This window comes from Ambystoma mexicanum, chromosome 6q (assembly GCF_040938575.1).
Source record: "Ambystoma mexicanum isolate Mex_15411 chromosome 6q, UKY_AmexF1_1, whole genome shotgun sequence".
Taxonomy (NCBI): domain Eukaryota; kingdom Metazoa; phylum Chordata; class Amphibia; order Caudata; family Ambystomatidae; genus Ambystoma; species Ambystoma mexicanum.
Window position 1 is genome coordinate 322,347,292 of NC_090937.1, and position 25,231 is coordinate 322,372,522.

A 25,231-nucleotide genomic window follows, 5' to 3' on the forward strand; every position below is an offset into this window, starting at 1 on the left:
TTTCAATATAGGAATAAGCATCAGTAACACTGCATGGAGCAAAGAGGTGTTTCCCCACTCAATATCAGTATAACAACATACATCAGTCATACAACATGGATCAAAGAGTTGTTTCCCCCCTCAAAAGGAACATAGAAATATACTTCATTAACACAGAATGGAACACAGAGGTTTATCACCAATCGATATTGATATAGCAATAAACATCAGTAACACAGCATAGAGCAAAGAGGTGTTTCCAAACTCTATTTCAATATAGAAATAAGCATCAGTAACACTGCATGGAGCAAAGAGGTGTTTCCCCACTCAATATCAATATAGCAACATGCATCAGTAACACAGCATAGAGCAAAGAGGTGTTTCCAAACTCTATCTCAATATACGAATAAGCATCAGTAACACTGCATGGAGCAAAGAGGTGTTCCCCCACTCAATATCAATATAGCAACATGCATCAGTAACACAGCACAGAGCAAAGAGGTGTTTCCCCATTCAATATCAATATAGCAGCATGCATCAGTAACACGGCATAGAGCAAAGAGGTGTTTCCAAACTCTATTTCAATATAGAAATAAGCATCAGTAACACTGCATGGAGCAAAGAGGTGTTTCCCCACTCGAAATAAAAATATAGCAACATGCATCAGTAACACAGCATAGAGCAAAGAGGTGTTTCCAAACTCTATCTCAATATACGAATAAGCATCAGTAACACTGCATGGAGCAAAGAGGTGTTTCCCCACTCAATATCAATAAAGCAACATGCATCAGTAACACGGCACAGAGCAAAGAGGTGTTTCCCCATTCAATATCAATATAGCAACATGCATCAGTAACACAGCATAGAGCAAAGAGGTGTTTCCAAACTCTATTTCAATATAGAAATAAGCATCAGTAACACTGCATGGAGCAAAGAGGTGTTTCCCCACTCAATATCAATATAGCAACATGCATCAGTAACACGGCATAGAGCAAAGAGGTGTTTCCCCACTCAATTTTGATATTGCAATATGCATCAGTAATAGAGGATGGAGAAAAGAGGTGTTTCCCCACTCAATATCAACATAGCAACATGCATCAGTGACACAGCATAGAGCAAAGAGGTGTTTCCAAACACTATTTCAATTTAGGAATAAGCATCAGTAACACTGCATGGAGCAAAGAGGTATAACAACATACATCAGTCATACAACATGGATCAAAGAGTTGTTTCCCCCCTCAAAAGGAACATAGAAATATACTTCATTAACACAGAATGGAACACAGAGGTTTATCACCAATCGATATTGATATAGCAATAAACATCAGTAGTACAGAATGGAGCAAAGAGGTGTATCCCCAATCAATATCAACATATCAAGATGCATCAGTAGCCCTGCATGGAACAAAGAGAAGTTTCACCACTCAATATAAATATAGCAATATACATCAGTAACATTGCATAGAGCAAAGAGGTGTTTCCCCACTCAATATCAATATAGCACCATGCATCAGTAACACGGCATAGAGCAAAGAGGTGTTTCCCCACTCAATATCAATATAGCAACATGCATCAGTAACACAGCATAGAGCAAAGAGGTGTTTCCAAACTCTATTTCAATATAGAAATAAGCATCAGTAACACTGCATGGAGCAAAGAGGTGTTTCCCCACTCAATATCAATATAGCAACATGCATCAGTAACACGGCACAGAGCAAAGAGGTGTTTCCCCATTCAATATCAATATAGCAACATGCATCAGTAACACAGCATAGAGCAAAGAGGTGTTTCCATACTCTATTTCAATATAGAAATAAGCATCAGTAACACTGCATGGAGCAAAGAGGTGTTTCCCCACTCAATATCAATATAGCAACATGCATCAGTAACACGGCATAGAGCAAAGAGGTGTTTCCCCACTCAATTTTGATATTGCAATATGCATCAGTAATAGAGGATGGAGAAAAGAGGTGTTTCCCCACTCAATATCAACATAGCAACATGCATCAGTGACACAGCATAGAACAAAGAGGTGTTTCCAAACACTATTTCAATTTAGGAATAAGCATCAGTAACACTGCATGGAGCAAAGAGGTGTTTCCCTAATCAATATCAATATGGAGGAAAGAAGTGTTTCCCCACTCAATTTAAAAATAGCAGTATACACGAGTAACTCTGCATGGAGAAAATAGGTGTTTCCCCACTCAATATCAATATAGCAACATGCATCAGTAACACGGCATAGAGCAAAGAGGTGTTTCCCCACTCAATATCAATATAGCAACATGCATCAGTAACACAGCATAGAGCAAAGAGGTGTTTCCCACTCAATATCAATATAGCAACATGCATCAGTAACACGGCATAGAGCAAAGAGGTGTTTCCCCACTCAATATCAATATAGAAATAAGCATCAGTAACACTGCATGGAGCAAAGAGGTGTTTCCCCACTCAATATCAATATAGCAACATGCATCAGTAACACGGCATAGAGCAAAGAGGTGTTTCCCCACTCAATATCAATATAGCAACATGCATCAGTAACACAGCATAGAGCGAAGAGGTGTTTCCAAACTCTATTTCAATATAGAAATAAGCATCAGTAACACTGCATGGAGCAAAGAGGTGTTTCCCCACTCAATATCAATATAGCAACATGCATCAGTAACACAGCATAGAGCAAAGAGGTGTTTCCAAACTATATTTCAATATAGAAATACGCATCAGTAACACTGCATGGAGCAAAGAGGTGTTTCTCCACTCAATATCAATATAGTAACAATCATCAGTAACACAGCATAGAGCAAAGAGGTGTTTCCAAACTCTATTTCAATATAGAAATAAGCATCAGTAACACTGCATGGAGCAAAGAGGTGTTTCACCACTCAATATCAATATAGCAACATGCATCAGTAACACAGCATAGAGCAAAGAGGTGTTTCCAAACTCTATCTCAATATACGAATAAGCATCAGTAACACTGCATGGAGCAAAGAGGTGTTTCCCCACTCAATATCAATATAGCAACATGCATCAGTAACACAGCACAGAGCAAAGAGGTGTTTCCCCACTCAATATCAACATAGAAACATGCATCAGTGCCACAGCATAGAGCAAAGAGGTGTTTCCAAACTCTATCTCAATATACGAATAAGCATCAGTAACACTGCATGGAGCAAAGAGGTGTTTCCCTAATCAATATCAATATAGCAACATGCATCTGTAACACAGCATAGCGCAAAGAGGTGTTTCCCTAATCAATATCAATATGGAGGAAAGAAGTGTTTCCCCACTCAATTTAAATATAGCAGTATACATGAGTAACACCACATGGAGAAAAGAGGTGTTTCCCCACTCAATATCAATATAGCAACATGCATCAGTAACAAAGCATAGAGCAAAGAGGTGTTTCCCCATTCAATTTAAATATAGCAGTATACATGAGTAACGCTGCACGGAGCAAAGCAGAGTTTCCCCACTCAATATGCTTCAGTAACACTGTATGGACAACAAGGTGTTTCCCCACTCAATTTTAATATAGCAATATGCATCAGTAATACTGCATGGAGCAAAGAGGTGTTTCCCTGATCAATATCAATATGGAGGAAAGAAGTGTTTCCCCACTCGATTTAAATATTGCAGTAAACATGAGTAACACTGCATGGAGCAAAGAGGTGTTTCCCCACTCAATATCAATATAGCAACATGCATCAGTAACACGGCACAGAGAAAAGAGGTGTTTCCCGATTCAATTTAGATATAGCAATATACATCAGTAAAACTGCATGGAGCAAAGAGTTGTTTCCCTGATCAATATCAATATGGAGGAAAGAAGTGTTTCCCCACTCAATTTAAATATAGCAGTATACATGAGTAACGCTGCATGGAGCAAAGCAGAGTTTCCCCACTCAATATCAATATAGCAACATGCATCAGTAATACAGCATGGAGCAAAGAGGTGTTTCCCCACTTAATTTCGATATAGCAATATGCATCAGTAATAGAGGATGGAGAAAAGAGGTGTTTACCCACTCAATATCAACATAGAAAAATGCATCAGTGACACAGCATAGAGAAAAGAGGTGTTTCCAAACTTTATCTCAATATACGAATACGCATCAGTAACACTGCATGGAGCAAAGAGGTGTTTCCCTAATCAATATCAATATAGCAATATGCAATAGGAACACACATGGCGAAAAGAGGTGTTTCCCCACTCAATATCAATATAGCAACATGCATCAGTAACACGGCACAGAGCAAAGAGGTGTTTCCCCACTCAATATCAATATAGCAACATGCATCAGTAACACGGCACAGAGCAAAGAGGTGTTTCCCCATTCAATATCAATATAGCAACATGCATCAGTAACACAGCATAGAGCAAAGAGGTGTTTCCAAACTCTATTTCAATATAGAAATAAGCATCAGTAACACTGCATGCAGCAAAGAGGTGTTTCCCTAATCAATATCAATATGGAGGAAAGAAGTGTTTCCCCACTCAATTTAAATATAGCAGTATACATGAGTAACGCTGCATGGAGAAAATAGGTGCTTCCCCACTCAATATCAATATAGCAACATGCATCCGTAACACAGCATAGAGCAAAGAGGGGTTTCCCCACTCAATTTTGATATAGCAACATGCATCAGTAACACGGCACAGAGCAAAGAGGTGTTTCCCCATTCAATATCAATATAGTAACATGCATCAGTAACACAGCATAGAGCAAAGAGGTGTTTCCAAACTCTATTTCAATATAGAAATAAGCATCAGTAACACTGCATGGAGCAAAGAGGTGTTTCCCCACTCAATATCAATATAGCAACATGCATCAGTAACACAGCCTAGAGCAAAGAGGTGTTTCCAAACTCTATTTCAATATAGAAATAAGCATCAGTAACACTGCATGGAGCAAAGAGGTGTTTCCCCACTCAATATCAATATAGCAACATGCATCAGTAACACGGCATAGAGCAAAGAGTTGTTTCCCCACTCAATATCAATATAGCAACATGCATCAGTAACACAGCATAGAGCAAAGAGGTGTTTCCAAACTCTATTTCAATATAGAAATAAGCATCAGTAACACTGCATGGAGCAAAGAGGTGTTTCCCCACTCAATATCAATATAGCAACATGCATCAGTAACACAGCATAGAGCAAAGAGGTGTTTCCGAACTCTATTTCAATATAGAAATAAGCATCAGTAACACTGCATGGAGCAAAGAGGTGTTTCCCCACTCAATATCAATATAGCAACATGCATCAGTAACACAGCATAGAGCAAAGAGGTGTTTCCAAACTCTATCTCAATATACGAATAAGAATCAGTAACACTGCATGGAGCAAAGAGGTGTTTCCCCACTTAATATCAATATAGCAACATGCATCAGTAACACGGCACAGAGCAAAGAGGTGTTTCCCCATTCAATATCAATATAGCAACATGCATCAGTAACACAGCATAGAGCAAAGAGGTGTTTCCAAACTCTATTTCAATATAGAAATAAGCATCAGTAACACTGCATGGAGCAAAGAGGTGTTTCCCCACTCAATATCAATATAGCAACATGCATCAGTAACACAGCATAGAGCAAAGAGGTGTTTCCAAACTCTATCTCAATATACGAATAAGCATCAGTAACACTGCATGGAGCAAAGAGGTGTTTCCCCACTCAATATCAATATAGCAACATGCATCAGTAACACGGCACAGAGCAAAGAGGTATTTCCCCATTCAATATCAATATAGCAACATGCATCAGTAACACAGCATAGAGCAAATAGGTGTTTCCAAACTCTATTTCAATATAGAAATAAGCATCAGTAACACTGCATGGAGCAAAGAGGTGTTTCCCCACTCAATATCAATATAGCAACATGCATCAGTAACACGGCATAGAGCAAAGAGGCGTTTCCCCACTCAATTTTGATATTGCAATATGCATCAGTAATAGAGGATGGAGAAAAGAGGTGTTTCCCAACTCAATATCAACATAGCAACATGCATCAGTGACACAGCATAGAGCAAAGAGGTGTTTCAAAACACTATTTCAATTTAGGAATAAGCATCAGTAACACTGCATGGAGCAAAGAGGTGTTTCCCTAATCAATATCAATATGGAGGAAAGAAGTGTTTCCCCACTCAATTTAAAAATAGCAGTATACACAAGTAACTCTGCATGGAGAAAATAGGTGTTTCCCCACTCAATATCAATATAGCAACATGCATCAGTAACACGGCACAGAGAAAAGAGGTGTTTCCCCATTCAATTTAGATATAGCAATATACATCAGTAAAACTGCATGGAGCAAAGCAGAGTTTCCCCACTCAATATCAATATAGCAACATGCATCAGTAATACAGCATGGAGCAAAGAGGTGTTTCCCCACTCAATTTCGATATAGCAATATGCATCAGTAATAGAGGATGGAGAAAAGAGGTGTTTACCCACTCAATATCAACATAGAAAAATGCATCAGTGACACAGCATAGAGCAAAGAGGTGTTTCCAAACACTATCTCAATATACGAATAAGCATCAGTAACACTGCATGGAGCAAAGAGGTGTTTCCCTAATCAATATCAATATAGCAATATGCAATAGGAACACACATGGAGAAAAGAGGTGTTTCCCCACTCAATATCAATATAGCAACATGCATCAGTAACACGGCACAGAGCAAAGAGGTGTTTCCCCATTCAATATCAATATAGCAACATGCATCAGTAACACAGCATAGAGCAAAGAGGTGTTTCCAAACTCTATTTCAATATAGAAATAAGCATCAGTAACACTGCATGCAGCAAAGAGGTGTTTCCCTAATCAATATCAATATGGAGGAAAGAAGTGTTTCCCCACTCAATTTAAATATAGCAGTATACATGAGTAACGCTGCATGGAGAAAATAGGTGCTTCCCCACTCAATATCAATATAGCAACATGCATCCGTAACACAGCATAGAGCAAAGAGGGGTTTCCCCACTCAATTTTGATATAGCAACATGCATCAGTAACACGGCACATAGCAAAGAGGTGTTTCCCCATTCAATATCAATATAGTAACATGCATCAGTAACACAGCATAGAGCAAAGAGGTGTTTCCAAACTCTATTTCAATATAGAAATAAGCATCAGTAACACTGCATGGAGCAAAGAGGTGTTTCCCCACTCAATATCAATATAGCAACATGCATCAGTAACACGGCATAGAGCAAAGAGGTGTTTCCCCACTCAATATCAATATAGCAACATGCATCAGTAACACAGCATAGAGCAAAGAGGTGTTTCCAAACTCTATTTCAATATAGAAATAAGCATCAGTAACACTGCATGGAGCAAAGAGGTGTTTCCCCACTCAATATCAATATAGCAACATGCATCAGTAACACAGCATAGAGCAAAGAGGTGTTTCTAAACTCTATTTCAATATAGAAATAAGCATCAGTAACACTGCATGGAGAAAAGAGGGGTTTCCCCACTCAATATCAATATAGCAACATGCATCAGTAACACAGCATAGAGCAAAGAGGTGTTTCCAAACTCTATCTCAATATACGAATAAGCATCAGTAACACTGCATGGAGCAAAGAGGTGTTTCCCCACTCAATATCAATATAGCAACATGCATCAGTAACACAGCACAGAGCAAAGAGGTGTTTCCCCATTCAATATCAATATAGCAACATGCATCAGTAACACGGCATAGAGCAAAGAGGTGTTTCCAAACTCTATTTCAATATAGAAATAAGCATCAGTAACACTGCATGGAGCAAAGAGGTGTTTCCCCACTCGAAATAAAAATATAGCAACATGCATCAGTAACACAGCATAGAGCAAAGAGGTGTTTCCAAACTCTATCTCAATATACGAATAAGCATCAGTAACACTGCATGGAGCAAAGAGGTGTTTCCCCACTCAATATCAATAAAGCAACATGCATCAGTAACACGGCACAGAGCAAAGAGGTGTTTCCCCATTCAATATCAATATAGCAACATGCATCAGTAACACAGCATAGAGCAAAGAGGTGTTTCCAAACTCTATTTCAATATAGAAATAAGCATCAGTAACACTGCATGGAGCAAAGAGGTGTTTCCCCACTCAATATCAATATAGCAACATGCATCAGTAACACGGCATAGAGCAAAGAGGTGTTTCCCCACTCAATTTTGATATTGCAATATGCATCAGTAATAGAGGATGGAGAAAAGAGGTGTTTCCCCACTCAATATCAACATAGCAACATGCATCAGTGACACAGCATAGAGCAAAGAGGTGTTTCCAAACACTATTTCAATTTAGGAATAAGCATCAGTAACACTGCATGGAGCAAAGAGGTGTTTCCCTAATCAATATCAATATGGAGGAAAGAAGTGTTTCCCCACTCAATTTAAAAATAGCAGTATACACGAGTAACTCTGCATGGAGAAAATAGGTGTTTCCCCACTCAATATCAATATAGCAACATGCATCAGTAATAGAGGATGGAGAAAAGAGGTGTTTCCCCACTCATCAATATAACAATATACATTAGTAATATTGCATGGAGCAGAGAGGTGTTTCCCTGATCAATATCAATATGAAGGAAAGAAGTGTTTTCCCACTCATTTTAAATATAGCAGTATACATGAGTAGCGCTGCATGGAGAAAATAGGTGTTTCCCCACTCAATATCAATATAGCAACATGCATCAACAGTATAGAGAAAAGAGGTGTTTCCCCATTCAATTTCGATATAGCAATATGCTTCAGTAACACTGCATGGATCAAAAAAGTGTTTCCCCACTCAATTTCAATATAGGAATAAGCATCAGTAACACTGCATGGAGCAAAGAGGTGTTTCCCCACTCAATATCAGTATAACAACATACATCAGTCATACAACATGGATCAAAGAGTTGTTTCCCCCCTCAAAAGGAACATAGAAATATACTTCATTAACACAGAATGGAACACAGAGGTTTATCACCAATCGAAATTGATATAGCAATAAACATCAGTAGTACAGAATGGAGCAAAGAGGTGTATCCCCAATCAATATCAACATATCAAGATGCATCAGTAGCCCTGCATGGAACAAAGAGAAGTTTCACCACTCAATATAAATATAGCAATATACATCAGTAACATTGCATAGAGCAAAGAGGTGTTTCCCCACTCAATATCAATATAGCAACATGCATCAGTAACACGGCATAGAGCAAAGAGGTGTTTCCCCACTCAATATCAATATAGCAACATGCATCAGTAACACAGCATAGAGCAAAGAGGTGTTTCCAAACTCTATTTCAATATAGAAATAAGCATCAGTAACACTGCATGGAGCAAAGAGGTGTTTCCCCACTCAATATCAATATAGCAACATGCATCAGTGACACAGCATAGAGCAAAGAGGTGTTTCCAAACACTATTTCAATTTAGGAATAAGCATCAGTAACACTGCATGGAGCAAAGAGGTGTTTCCCTAATCAATATCAATATGGAGGAAAGAAGTGTTTCCCCACTCAATTTAAAAATAGCAGTATACACGAGTAACTCTGCATGGAGAAAATAGGTGTTTCCCCACTCAATATCAATATAGCAACATGCATCAGTAATAGAGGATGGAGAAAAGAGGTGTTTCCCCACTCATCAATATAACAATATACATTAGTAATACTGCATGGAGCAGAGAGGTGTTTCCCTGATCAATATCAATATGAAGGAAAGAAGTGTTTTCCCACTCATTTTAAATATAGCAGTATACATGAGTAGCGCTGCATGGAGAAAATAGGTGTTTCCCCACTCAATATCAATATAGCAACATGCATCAACAGTATAGAGAAAAGAGGTATTTCCCCATTCAATTTCGATATAGCAATATGCTTCAGTAACATTGCATGGATCAAAAAAGTGTTTCCCCACTCAATTTCAATATAGGAATAAGCATCAGTAACACTGCATGGAGCAAAGAGGTGTTTCCCCACTCAATATCAGTATAACAACATACATCAGTCATACAACATGGATCAAAGAGTTGTTTCCCCCCTCAAAAGGAACATAGAAATATACTTCATTAACACAGAATGGAACACAGAGGTTTATCACCAATCGATATTGATATAGCAATAAACATCAGTAGTACAGAATGGAGCAAAGAGGTGTATCCCCAATCAATATCAACATATCAAGATGCATCAGTAGCCCTGCATGGAACAAAGAGAAGTTTCACCACTCAATATAAATATAGCAATATACATCAGTAACATTGCATAGAGCAAAGAGGTGTTTCCCCACTCAATATCAATATAGCAACATGCATCAGTAACACGGCATAGAGCAAAGAGGTGTTTCCCCACTCAATATCAATATAGCAACATGCATCAGTAACACAGCATAGAGCAAAGAGGTGTTTCCAAACTCTATTTCAATATAGAAATAAGCATCAGTAACACTGCATGGAGCAAAGAGGTGTTTCCCCACTCAATATCAATATAGCAACATGCATCAGTAACACGGCACAGAGCAAAGAGGTGTTTCCCCATTCAATATCAATATAGCAACATGCATCAGTAACACAGCATAGAGCAAAGAGGTGTTTCCATACTCTATTTCAATATAGAAATAAGCATCAGTAACACTGCATGGAGCAAAGAGGTGTTTCCCCACTCAATATCAATATAGCAACATGCATCAGTAACACGGCATAGAGCAAAGAGGTGTTTCCCCACTCAATTTTGATATTGCAATATGCATCAGTAATAGAGGATGGAGAAAAGAGGTGTTTCCCCACTCAATATCAACATAGCAACATGCATCAGTGACACAGCATAGAGCAAAGAGGTGTTTCCAAACACTATTTCAATTTAGGAATAAGCATCAGTAACACTGCATGGAGCAAAGAGGTGTTTCCCTAATCAATATCAATATGGAGGAAAGAAGTGTTTCCCCACTCAATTTAAAAATAGCAGTATACACGAGTAACTCTGCATGGAGAAAATAGGTGTTTCCCCACTCAATATCAATATAGCAACATGCATCAGTAACACGGCATAGAGCAAAGAGGTGTTTCCCCACTCAATATCAATATAGCAACATGCATCAGTAACACAGCATAGAGCAAAGAGGTGTTTCCCACTCAATATCAATATAGCAACATGCATCAGTAACACGGCATAGAGCAAAGAGGTGTTTCCCCACTCAATATCAATATAGAAATAAGCATCAGTAACACTGCATGGAGCAAAGAGGTGTTTCCCCACTCAATAACAATATAGCAACATGCATCAGTAACACGGCATAGAGCAAAGAGGTGTTTCCCCACTCAATATCAATATAGCAACATGCATCAGTAACACAGCATAGAGCGAAGAGGTGTTTCCAAACTCTATTTCAATATAGAAATAAGCATCAGTAACACTGCATGGAGCAAAGAGGTGTTTCCCCACTCAATATCAATATAGCAACATGCATCAGTAACACAGCATAGAGCAAAGAGGTGTTTCCAAACTATATTTCAATATAGAAATACGCATCAGTAACACTGCATGGAGCAAAGAGGTGTTTCTCCACTCAATATCAATATAGTAACAATCATCAGTAACACAGCATAGAGCAAAGAGGTGTTTCCAAACTCTATTTCAATATAGAAATAAGCATCAGTAACACTGCATGGAGCAAAGAGGTGTTTCACCACTCAATATCAATATAGCAACATGCATCAGTAACACAGCATAGAGCAAAGAGGTGTTTCCAAACTCTATCTCAATATACGAATAAGCATCAGTAACACTGCATGGAGCAAAGAGGTGTTTCCCCACTCAATATCAATATAGCAACATGCATCAGTAACACAGCACAGAGCAAAGAGGTGTTTCCCCATTCAATATCAATATAGCAACATGCATCAGTAACACAGCATAGAGCAAAGAGGTGTTTCCAAACTCTATTTCAATATAGAAATAAGCATCAGTAACACTGCATGGAGCAAAGAGGTGTTTCCCCACTCAATATCAATATAGCAACATGCATCAGTAACACAGCATAGAGCAAAGAGGTGTTTCCAAACTCTATCTCAATATACGAATAAGCATCAGTAACACTGCATGGAGCAAAGAGGTGTTTCCCCACTCAATATCAATATAGCAACATGCATCAGTAACACGGCACAGAGCAAAGAGGTGTTTCCCGATTCAATATCAATATAGCAACATGCATCAGTAACACAGCATAAAGCAAAGAGGTGTTTCCAAACTCTATTTCAATATAGAAATAAGCATCAGTAACACTCATGGAGCAAAGAGGTGTTTCCCCACTCAATATCAATATAGCAACTTGCATCAGTAACACAGCATAGAGCAAAGAGGTGTTTCCAAACTCTATCTCAATATACGAAAAAGCATCAGTAACACTGCATGGAGCAAAGAGGTGTTTCCCCACTCAATATCAATATAGCAACATGCATCAGTAACACGGCACAGAGCAAAGAGGTGTTTCCCCATTCAATATCAATATAGCAACATGCATCAGTAACACAGCATAGAGCAAAGAGGTGTTTCCAAACTCTATTTCAATATAGAAATAAGCATCAGTAACACTGCATGGAGCAAAGAGGTGTTTCCCCACTCAATATCAATATAGCAACATGCATCAGTAACACGGCATAGAGCAAAGAGGTGTTTCCCCACTCAATTTTGATATTGCAATATGCATCAGTAATAGAGGATGGAGAAAAGAGGTGTTTACCCACTCAATATCAACATAGAAAAATGCATCAGTGACACAGCATAGAGCAAAGAGGTGTTTCCAAACACTATTTCAATTTAGGAATAAGCATCAGTAACACTGCATGGAGCAAAGAGGTGTTTCCCCACTCAATATCAATATAGCAACATGCATCAGTAACACAGCATAGAGCAAAGAGGTGTTTCCAAACTCTATCTCAATATACGAAAAAGCATCAGTAACACTGCATGGAGCAAAGAGGTGTTTCCCCACTCAATATCAATATAGCAACATGCATCAGTAACACGGCACAGAGCAAAGAGGTGTTTCCCCATTCAATATCAATATAGCAACATGCATCAGTAACGCAGCATAGAGCAAAGAGGTGTTTCCAAACTCTATTTCAATATAGAAATAAGCATCAGTAACACTGCATGGAGCAAAGAGGTGTTTCCCCACTCAATATCAATATAGCAACATGCATCAGTAACACGGCATAGAGCAAAGAGGTGTTTCCAAACTCTATCTCAATATACGAATAAGCATCAGTAACACTGCATGGAGCAAAGAGGTGTTTCCCCACTCAATATCAATATAGCAACATGCATCAGTAACACGGCATAGAGCAAAGAGGTGTTTCCCCACTCAATTTTGATATTGCAATATGCATCAGTAATAGAGGATGGAGAAAAGAGGTGTTTACCCACTCAATATCAACATAGAAAAATGCATCAGTGACACAGCATAAAGCAAAGAGGTGTTTCCAAACACTATTTCAATTTAGGAATAAGCATCAGTAACACTGCATGGAGCAAAGAGGTGTTTCCCTAATCAATATCAATATGGAGGAAAGAAGTGTTTCCCCACTCAATTTAAAAATAGCAGTATACACGAGTAACTCTGCATGGAGAAAATAGGTGTTTCCCCACTCAATATCAATATAGCAACATGCATCAGTAATCGAGGATGGAGAAAAGAGGTGTTTCCCCACTCATCAATATAACAATATACATTAGTAATACTGCATGGAGCAAAGAGGTGTTTCCCTGATCAATATCAATATGAAGGAAAGAAGTGTTTTCCCACTCATTTTAAATATAGCAGTATACATGAGTAGCGCTGCATGGAGAAAATAGGTGTTTCCCCACTCAATATCAATATAGCAACATGCATCAACAGTATAGAGAAAAGAGGTGTTTCCCCATTCAATTTCGATATAGCAATATGCTTCAGTAACACTGCATGGATCAAAAAAGTGTTTCCCCACTCAATTTCAAAATAGCAATATGCATCAGTAATAGAGGATGGAGAAAATAGGTGTTTCCCCACTCAATATCAATATAGCAATATGCATCAGTGACACAGCATAGAACAAAAAGGTGTTTCCCCACTCAATTTAAATATAGGAATAAGCATCAGTAACACTGCATGAAGCAAAGAGGTGTTTCTCCACTCAATATCAGTATAACAACATACATCAGTCATACAACATGGATCAAAGAGTTGTTTCCCCCCTCAAAAGGAACATAGAAATATACATCATTAACACAGAATGGAACACAGAGGTTTATCACCAATCGATATCGATATAGCAATAAACATCAGTAGTACAAAATGGAGCAAAGAGGTGTATCCCCAATCAATATCAACATATCAAGATGCATCAGTAGCCTTGCATGGAACAAAGAGAAGGTTCACCACTCAATATAACTATAGCAATATACATCAGTAACATTGCATAGAGCAAAGAGGTGTTTCCCCACTCAATTTCAATATAACAATATTTTTCAGTAATACTGCATGGAACAAAGGGGTGTTTCCCCACTCAATTTCAATATAGTGTAGAGAAGGAGCCAAGTACCCCCACCAAAAGCTCTGCCCCAATGCTGCCTGTATGTTGGGAGCCATAGATTGAGACATGTGCAGTACCAGTGAGGATGCCTGTACCGCAGAAAATCCTGGAAACAAGATATCCATTGAGAAAACCCTAAATGCATTCACAAAGGAGTAATGGCCTTTTGGACAAAGTCCCAGATGAAGTGTGAAAATGAGTGAAAGAAAAGACTTGTGACATCATGCGAAGCAGAGCTGATGCACCTGGAAAAGGTTCATGAGGCAAACGAACATAGTCATTCTATGAGATCTGAAGAGGAGGTGTCAAAAATGAGCAACATTTCGGGCTCAAGGTGAAGATGCTCATGCTACAGAAATGCTGAAGAAAATACAAATCAATTTACACTTGTACAGATGCAGTAACACAAGTAGACAATGTGATTTTAAGGCTGGCTACGTAGTGAATAGTTTACAGCGATGTGCCAATGTATATACATAGGAAGGTATAGAACCTGGATATTCCATGATGCACTTTAGCAGGACCTGAAACCCTGTGACTGGAAAGATTTTTTCAGTGTAGCGCAGTTGGAAAATTACTGATGGAAGATGAGAAATTCATGAAAGGCTTGGCTGGCCCAACACCAAGAAGTTGAGGCCACCATGAACCTGGTTGTCCATTCAATAGTAACATGAACGTTAGAAACAAACATCTGTTTGCGGTGGAATGGAAAAACACTGAAGGTGTCAAAAGTTCATTATTTAATAGAATTAAATGCAGCAAGAAGCTTGAAAACGTGGTCTCCAGTCACATGGTCAGATCAAAATAGACATTTGGTCGAGCTACACCGAAACCAAGAAGATACTCCCTTTTATTCCCTAGCACAGAGGGCTTCTGCAGGGTCAAGTTCAAAAGCCTTAATTGGCTGGCAGACTGCAAGAGTGATGATAGATGTTGGGTTAATTGGGGGGGGGGGGCATGTTCACGCTGACCATCCCTGAACCTGGTATGGTAGCCTATGTGCTGCTAGCGTGTGGAATATTCCAGAAGGGTACAAGGGTGCCAAACCAATGGTAGAGGGCTACGTATCAAAGAGCCCTATAATGTGTGTAACCAATAAAGTGTCGAGTATTAGTGTGACACGGAAGATTACGTGCACTTGGGATGGGCTTAGTTGCCCACCTGACAGTAGAGACCCGATCACTTCCCCCGTCATTATGCAACGTATACCTAGATGTTCACTGTAAGCCTACCACATCCCCAAGTAGGCTTTTGTAGTTTGCCACGTAGTGTGACATCAGTGATGACAAGTTTTGACTCTAAGAGATGTGTTTTTTATAATATATACGATGAGAGGAATCGAGCGAACGTCCATTGATGTCCGTTGTAAATCACTGTTTTATATAATTGAAAATGAAACAGAACAAGTTTTGCCAACTTCCTGAGTCGGTTTGATTATTGATGTTTGAGTAAATTCTGCATCCCAATCTATCTCTAAGTATTGCTACCTCGTCTTAAAGGGCCCTAGGTCTATTGCTTCAGTAGCAATATGCATCAGTAACAGCATGGAACAAAGAGGTGTTTCCCCACTCAATATCAATATAGCAATATACATCAGTAATACAGCATGGAGAAAAGAGGTGTTTCCCATTTGAATATCAATATAGCAATATGAATCAGTAAAAGAGCATAGAGCAAAGAGGTGTTTCCCCACTCAATTTCAATATAGCAATATGCATCCGTGACACTGCATGCAACAAAGAGTTGTTTCCCCACTCAATATCAATATAGCAATATACATCAGTAACACTGACTGGAACACAGAGGTTTATCCCCAATCAATATCAATATAGCATTATACATCAGTAATACAGAATGGAGCAAGGAGGAGTTTCTCTATTTAATATCAATAGAGCAATATAGATCAGTAACACCGATTAGAAAACAGAGTTGTATTCCCAATCAATATCAAGATTGCAATATACATAAGTAATACAGAATGGAACCCAAAGGATTATCCCCATTACATATCACATAAAGGTTTTTCAACAATGTTTGCTATGTGTCATAAAAAGAATCAGATTTAGCCTCAAGCAAAGTCCCAACTTTCACATTGGAAAAGTGTAGATGCATTGCATTGGTCCTTAATACATGATCAGAAAAGCAAGACATTTTCTTGGTTTAAAATTATTTGTGACTACATTTGAAGTTAGGCCTATGGTGGCGATTCATGGAGTTATTTCTGTGGAAAATCAGGGATTTGCGGACCATTCTGCGTACAAAACCCTGTTTTTTGATTCATGCAATCGACTGTGCAGCACTTTTTGTAACTTGTGTGGAGTTAGCGCAGGCTTAGCATGTCTCTGAGAGAGGTTGAGTGCCTTGCGCGAGACACCAAGCAGAGTGTGGGCGAGGCCTGCGCAAAGGACGGAGCAGGGGGCGGAACTTGAAAAATGAGGAAGAACAAGGGAAAAAGTGGGAGTTACAAGGGACGGGCTGCAGGCAGACCATAACACACCCACAAATGCGCACAACAAAGCGTTTTCATACATGTGTCTGCGCAACTTCTCGCTTGTGAAATGCCCACGCAAATCCCTCTATCTCTCTGCCACTCGAAGGCAGGAGTATGTACAATTTTGCATAGGAATTGCAGCACGCAGGAGGGTTTCCATTTCGGATTTAGGGGTGTGTGTATGCAGCCAGGGATCTGATCAGACTTATGTGTGCGCATAACCAGTGTAGTGTGGAGCAGGAATGGTTTATGGGGTTTGCATGCAGATTTTCAAAATGTTATCCAAGTTACAATCCATCGTACGCATGTTGTTGGGGTGCTGATAACTGTTACGGGGGACCTCTTGCATGGTCCCTGAAATGCGGGCCTGTTTGCGGGGGACTCCATGCTTTGTTTGAAGGGTGCGTGTATTTGCTCCTGGGGAGCATGCAAATGTAGCTGTTCTGGCTGGTTTTGCCTTGCGTGGGGGCGTGTCTGGGGCGTTCCAGACACGACTTGCGTATAGGGTTACTTTGCACAGAAAAATCCATGAATACATGGGGCGCACAAGTTTTACTCTGCACGCAGGCTCACACAGCATCATTCTCGGGGCACGGCACTTGCAGGATTAATGCGCTCTTTGCCATGAATCTGCCCCTATGTCTTCTACTCCCTATCAGACTGAGGGAGCAATGGACAAATCCATTTCACTCCATTATAAACTTCTTCCTGAAATACCTGTTGGGACAAACATCTTTCCGCCATTCCATATTACACAAGCTGCAGAAAAGGTGCTGTGTTTGCTCAATTATTAGCAGCGGTGCAAACGCTAGAAAATCTAGACATTGTTTGCTTCTTAATTTTAGACAGATGTTGGTGTAGAATTTTCGCGCTTTAGATGACTGTTCCTTTAATTCTTGTTGACACTGGATCAGCATACAGTGTTTAATGAAATATAGTGGAGGACAATAAATCATACTCTTATGGCATGATAGGTTTTATCAAGAAAATACATTTGTAAATGCTTAGGTGGTCGAGTGGCTGCATTAGTTTATATCATGCAGTAGTTTCCCTAGCAACATGCATTAAAGGAAGCTTTTTGACACCCATGACTCGGACATTGGGGCGAAGGTAAACTTTACAGTTCTGTTCATTTAGCACAAATTAGCATTTTTCATTAATAAAGTCGAAGTGATAAGCATCTACCGCTGTGGATGTTGATCGTGCATTCTACTAAGGTTGCCCATTAGATGAGTTAATAGAGTTAATATCTGCACATCCGATGTGCATTTTCCCGAGAACCAGGCTGCCATTGCCACGAGTTTAAACCGAAAGAGTTCTGCTGTTTATCGATTCCAGTTTCCTTGCCTGAGGACCAACCTGTTACCTTGACAACTACATTGCTTGTTTCCCTTTTACTATAAGTGCTATAAGTGCCTGTTCTTTGGACTTTTATATTGCCTCACGTATCCATCGACTTTAATATACTAAACAGTTCTCAGTGGAATGATACATTGGCGAATGTAGGACATATTGTAGAGATAAGGGGTATTCTGCAGAGCGGCACACGCTTGAATTGCAATGATGCATTTCATTTTGTAATGAGGCATTGCATTATACCGAGGTAGATAAGAAATACATATCTTTCGGTATGGGCAACAGTCATTTCTGCTGATTATATACTTAGAAATACTAACGATGAAGCGCCATATGGAAGCACTTGGCCGAATTGAAAGCAATGGCTTTTGGTATCACAATTATCGTTTAATGTGGATGTACCAATGGACGAACATACGGACACACAGAGGTCACTATACTGCGCTACTGTTAAAAGATTCCAGTCCAAATGCTGGCTACCCACACTCAGCACAGCGCTGCGCTGATTCCGAGCTAGGTGCATGCTTTAAACAATAAAATAAAAAATAAAAATAAAATATTAATGTTCATAGTTATATCCTTTTCATGTTCTATTAGCATGTCTCATTTGAAAGAGAGCAGCACACATTATTTTTTTTTAAATAATCCAACCAGAGATTCGTACCACCTTACCCTCAGAAATGTTTGTTGTCAACCCAATACAATCAATTGGATATTCCAGTCAGCTGTGTCCGCTCAGTCTTTCAGCCTGCTGACCTTGATGTTGCTGATGACGCAGTAATGATTATAGCAAAAGGAGAAAAAATCATATACAAGATCAAGCTGTAGCAATTGAACTGGATAATGTCAGAAGAAGAGAGGAGCGCAATACGAACAGAAGGATGCCCTATACACAGTGTACAAGAGAGGTCACTAGGTAAGAATGGAATTTTCCAAGGAAAATGCTGGCGCTCTTCAACATAAGAGCAAATTGCATAGCTATGTTATTGCTAGTCAAGTGTGTGCTTCTGGTCTAAACCTGCAAATTGGCCTAAAGATTGTGGCACGTCGCACCTCTTTATTATTCGTGTACATGATATTCTTTGTAGTAGAGGCAATAATAGATGGTTCTGTGAAGCCCCTTTGCGGGACTTCTATATATGCAAAAGACATAGGGCCTCATTATAAGTAAGCTACTGGCGCTGTTACTACCGGACTGGCAAACTATGAGTTGTGCTCGCAGGTGCCTTTCTGCCTGTCAGGCCTGACCTGACAGGCCGAGCGGCACTCGCGAGCAGCACTCGGCGATGCACCGACACCATTCATGAATGGTGCATGTGCATCTGACCTCCCCATTCCCATTGAGCCCTATAGGGCTCAATGGGAATGGGGAGTAATGAATAACGGCACACGGCAATGGGGACGGACTGGGTCCGCCGGGGTCAGAATGCCCCCGTATGTCCCCATTGCCGGGTGCCGGTAATTTCACCAGTTTGGCGGCATCCGTGCTGGTTTTACCGGCACGGCTACTGCCAAACTCGTAATGAGGCCCATAGTTGCGGTTGAAGCTGTCACATTGCTCAAAGCATTAACCAGAACAACCCCCAGGCTATTGCAGCATTAAGTTGAAGATTTTGCAGCATAAATAAGAAACTTAGTGGCACAGAATTTCATATTTTATGTCAATTGTGTGGCTTTCTTTGCAACATTATATAAGCAATACATGTATGACCCACCCTCGCCCCATCAAGGGATTTATTGCTATTAGTATCCAACGTGCATTTCTAGGTAATAGGGTTGGTGACATGGCTGGCAGCGGCAGAGAAAAGCGACGGTTGACGCTGACGTGTCCATCAAATGGCAGCGTGTTGCATTACGGAAAACATTAGACTGCTCACTTTGTTTGGACGTTAGATGGTGTCTGGCAGCCATGTTGGAAAGCGTGGATTGCAGAGACTATGGCTCTCATTCTGACTCAGGCGTTAATGGGTTTACGGCGCCGTAAACGGCGCCGACCCTTAACGCCTGATTACAAGGTTCCCTTTGCGGGATGGCTTTTAACGGCTGCTTTTTGCAGCCGTTAAAATCCATGCCGCAAAGGGACCTTGGCGATAATTACGGCACCGTAATTTACGGTGCCATAATTATCGCCTTTCCTCATTCCCATTATGCCCTATGGGGCGAAAATGGAAATGGGGAAGGGGCCATTGGTGAATGGGGAATTACCGCCCCACTCACCTTGGAATGGGGCGGTAATTCCGCCATCCACCATGGCGGAATTGCAACCTTAGCGGCATGGACCATGGTGCTAATAGCACCATGGTCCTCCGCCAAGGTTGTAATGAGGGAATATGTCGCAGAAAATAGTTACAGAGAACGAGGAAGTTGTATAATTGATTTGAAAATGGAAATGGCAGTGGCGGAAGGGAGACAAAATACAAAGGGACAGGGATACATTAGGGGCACAAGGTGCGTGAGTAAATTAAGGATTTGATATCTAGTAAAGCCCAGGAAGGGCCCGATCACAACAGCGTGCTAAGCAGAAAACATGGCAACAGGGTACTAATTTTGGCTTTGCAATTTTCAAGTACAAAATGAGATACACATTTTCAGTAAAGATGACTGCACATTAAAACTGTCATGTTTAAACTAAATGTGAGTACTTTTTAAATTGACCCAAACCCCCCTCACACCAGTGCATCATACTTGCCTACTGCTGCCCAATACATGCATGGACCCATCGATACCTGATGTTCTGCTTCTCTCCTGACCCTAATAATTCAGAGAAACTCAGACAGAAAAACACACTTACACACTCTTATACACACCCTTTGGTTCCGGCTCACACTACTCTCAAACACTCGAGGCAACCCAAAGGTGCCATCCTGCCCTCCTCCGCCCCATAGAAACACGTACCTAGCATATTCCCAGAAGCTCCATAAAACACAGCTAATACTTAACGTCCTGCTTCTTGCATCTCCTGCTAACATGCCCACCACTCAAGTTTGTGTGGTCTGAAGTGGAATATTTCAATCCTGTATTGTGTTACAAAACACCAAAATAAATGCTTTTCCTAGCTTGGAGGCAGGTGTCTGAATTTGGCTAATTTGTACTGCATTGTAATGTTTACTTGTAGAGTGCAGAAAGCCCGGAGGCATCAGAGCGCTCACATAAAAACATACAACAAATCACATAAATAAATAAATAAATTAATATTTCTATTCTCCTTGAAATCCCACTGACCATGCGGACCCGACATTGCCGATCAGGAGAGTCATCCACTGAGCGTCTTTTGTGGGAAGGACAACGTTACCTGCTGGGTCCGTGTACCGGTCTCCTGCTCCCGAGGCCCGATGAACTGCAAAAGGCTGCAGAGGTGGAACACTGGCACAGCGTGTCATTTTCCCGCTTGATGGGCAACCGTGCCTCGTAATCGCACGGCGTCTTTTATTCAAACAGACATACCTCCTGTGTATCGGCAGGCCTGGCTGACACTGCAGGTCCCCCAGGCTCCAGGGGCCTATACACAAACACTTGTGTTTCGGGGGGTTATAAATGCCATATCATATCATATAAATCGCACAAAGGTGCGCCTAAGCAGCTGTAATCTGGGAACTGGCTAGCACATACAGTGTTTGCGCACAGCTCATGTTCTACATGCCTATGCATCATGCATAGCCACAGAGGAAAACTGAGACCTGTTACTCAGAGACAGCTACATTTCACATTTAAGTGCATCACCACAGATGAAATTTAAGAGTCTGCATGTATACATTCAACCTAAGGAGAGCACGTGATCTGGAAGTCCCTATGATCCTCGGCCTACGCAGACAGTGTTGACTACAGGACTACACATGTGTGGCACCTGGCATCGACGGACACTGTCTTAAATTGAGCCTTACTTTAAATCATGTGCACTAGAACCTGATCATCATGTCGGACAATGAAGCGAGCAGCAGTTCCCAAAGCCCACCGGCAGGGTCATCCCCTCGCAATCCTGTGCCTAGGGAGGAGGGTGGACATGAATCTTTACAACTGCAGGCCATACAACCATTTGACATTTCAGATACAATCAGCTTGGCACCAAGGTGGAGCAGATGGCTCAGGGAATTGAATATCTACATTGATGCAACAGGTGTCAATCTCTTGTAGTCGATAGGCCCCATTGTGAGAGACATTGTATTTGAAATGCCAGAAAATTCAACTGACACTTCCCGGGGCATAATTGACTCGTTGAATAATTAGTTTGCCCTGCTGAATAATGTAGATTATGAGTGCCACATTTACCACACCTCTACACAAGACAAAGGGGAAAGCATGGACAACTTTGTCATGAGACTGAGAAAAAGGGACAAATATTGCGACTTTGCGCCGCTATTCCACATATGAAGCCTTAAAATAACAAGCCATTGCAGGGTGTAAATCGCCCGACTGGCAAAAATCCGTAATTGTTCTGATTTACAGGAAGGGCGACAAGCAGTGCTTGTTGAACTATAGGCCAATCGCCTTGCTTGATGCACCTGCAAAATATTTGACCGCTTTATTCTTTGTGAATTTAAAGAGCGGACAACGAAATCCCTGAGTCACGATCCCTTCCAAACAAGATTCATTCCAGGTCTGAGCACGGCAGTTAATCTGAAGACTATCACGGCTTTAAAAATGCATTGTCTTGCGCAGCGTCAACCGCTCTATCTTGCCTTTGTAGCTTTTTGATCTGCGTTTGACTCTGTTTCCAAGAATTTTTGATGACATAGTTAGTCAGAGAAAATTGTCCTCCAACTGTAATGTCTCTTGTCAAACTATTACACACCGATAATTCTATCCAGATATGATTGACATTGGATGGCACTCTTTCTACTTCAATATCTGGTTATAGAGGACTGAAACAGGGTTGTATCCTGGCTTCAGCCCTCTTCAATATTTTTATTTCAAATTTTAAATGAAAAATTCATCAATGTTTTAACGGATGCTCCTAAACGGGGAACACAGTTAATACCTTGGTTATTATATGCAGATGACCTGGTGTTTCTATCAAAAACTCAGAAAGGTCTGCAGATGTTATTAAATGCCCTAGGCACGTGCACTGTGGAAAACTTCCACTTCCATGTATCTAACGCTGATCACAAGTTTATAAATGTGTGCAAGTCCGCTGTTACAAAAATATTGTCTGATGAAGATATTTAAATGGAGCTTTTGCTAGGAAATCCAACTTGCGCTAAGCAGAAATTGCTACAAGCTGATTGGATGAGAGCGCGAGAATCATGCCTAATGTACAAAGATTTTTAAAATAACCCATTTAACAATAAAAGCTATCTCACGTTGGAATCTTACTTAGCAAAATTTCCATCATATAAGCTCAGAAATGCCATCATGCAAATAAGAATTATTCTGTGGTTAACAAACGATGTATTGGCAAGATGGAGAATTATCGATACAAAACAGAATATTTGTCGTTTTTGTAAACATGTAGGTCAACGTGAGACACTAAAACACCTAATTACTGAATGCACAGAGCTAAATGTTAAGTAAACTTTTTTTTGAAAAGATAATTTAGGCATTTCAAGATTCTTGACACAGATATTTTTTGGCAATTCATATTCTGTGCAAATTGAATTGCGTTGGAAATTTCAACAATCAATTTTTTAGACTCAGTGCGACTGAATTATGTTCAGGTGACATCTAATTAGACGACCAAGACATGTTAAGTTTCTCTAGTGATGTATAGATATGCAGATATGAACTATTCGTGCATTGATTGCTATATCTCTATGTATGAATCTTGCATCATTGGTGAGAAATACTGTTTTAATTATCTTGCTTATCGTTACTGTTATTTTATTTTTGTTGCCTTGCTTGCTATCATTTTTGATTGACTTATTCCCAATTTTATGTATTTCATGAAAAATTTGACTTGGGTCAACTGAACCAAAAAACAAAAAAAAAAGGAAAGAAATAATTGCAGAAAAGCAGGACTGTAGAGGAAATTCTACAACTCGCCAGAGCAGACTCCACAATGTCCCTGCAGACGGAATCACTAAGCAACATCAAAATCACACAGACCACCACCCCAACAGCATCCCTATGCCTTGTGCTCATGTCATAACACAACCAAGAACAGAAGAAATGCTATTGGTGTGGATACAACTTCCCACACATCGCCCCGTGCCTGGCTGTAGGAAACAACTGCGACAAGTGCTGAGGTGAAAACCATTTTCAATTGGAGTACAAAAACATCAACTTCTTCCAGAAAGCTGAGAACAAATGAGACACTATATGGCGGGAAAGCCATCACCCAAGGCAGGAAAGCTCTTGCTCACGAACATGCCGATCTCCAGCGCCCAGCAGACACAGCTTGCACAGTAGAAAAAGGGATTCGGCTCACAGGGACAGGCAACATGACGACAGAAGAGGAGACACTGGGCATGCAAGATACAAGAGTGAATCTCAGAGAAGAGCGCCGTGACAGAAAATAAGATATCTGAAAGCTTCACCGAGATGGCGGCATGAGTCTGATTCATCTTCATCTAGCAGTGACCAGGAAAGTGGCTAAGTACATGCCATAGGAAATGCCACAGCAACTCAATGCAGCCCGACCCTGTTGTTGCAAATAAATGGGCACAGTCGTGAATTCCTCATTGACACCAGAGCATGGTTAATGTGACCAACGAGGAGACCTACTAGTCTCTCAACTGCAAGAAAGAACTAAAGAAGGCAGGCATTGACATATATCCATATGGCACAAATACACTGCTTGACTGCAAGGGGATGTTCAAGGCTACGTGTACAAATAAAGAAAAGAGCTTGAAGGTCACGATATATGTAGTCAATTGTGAAGTCCCAGGTGGAAGCATCCTCAGCTTCCGGT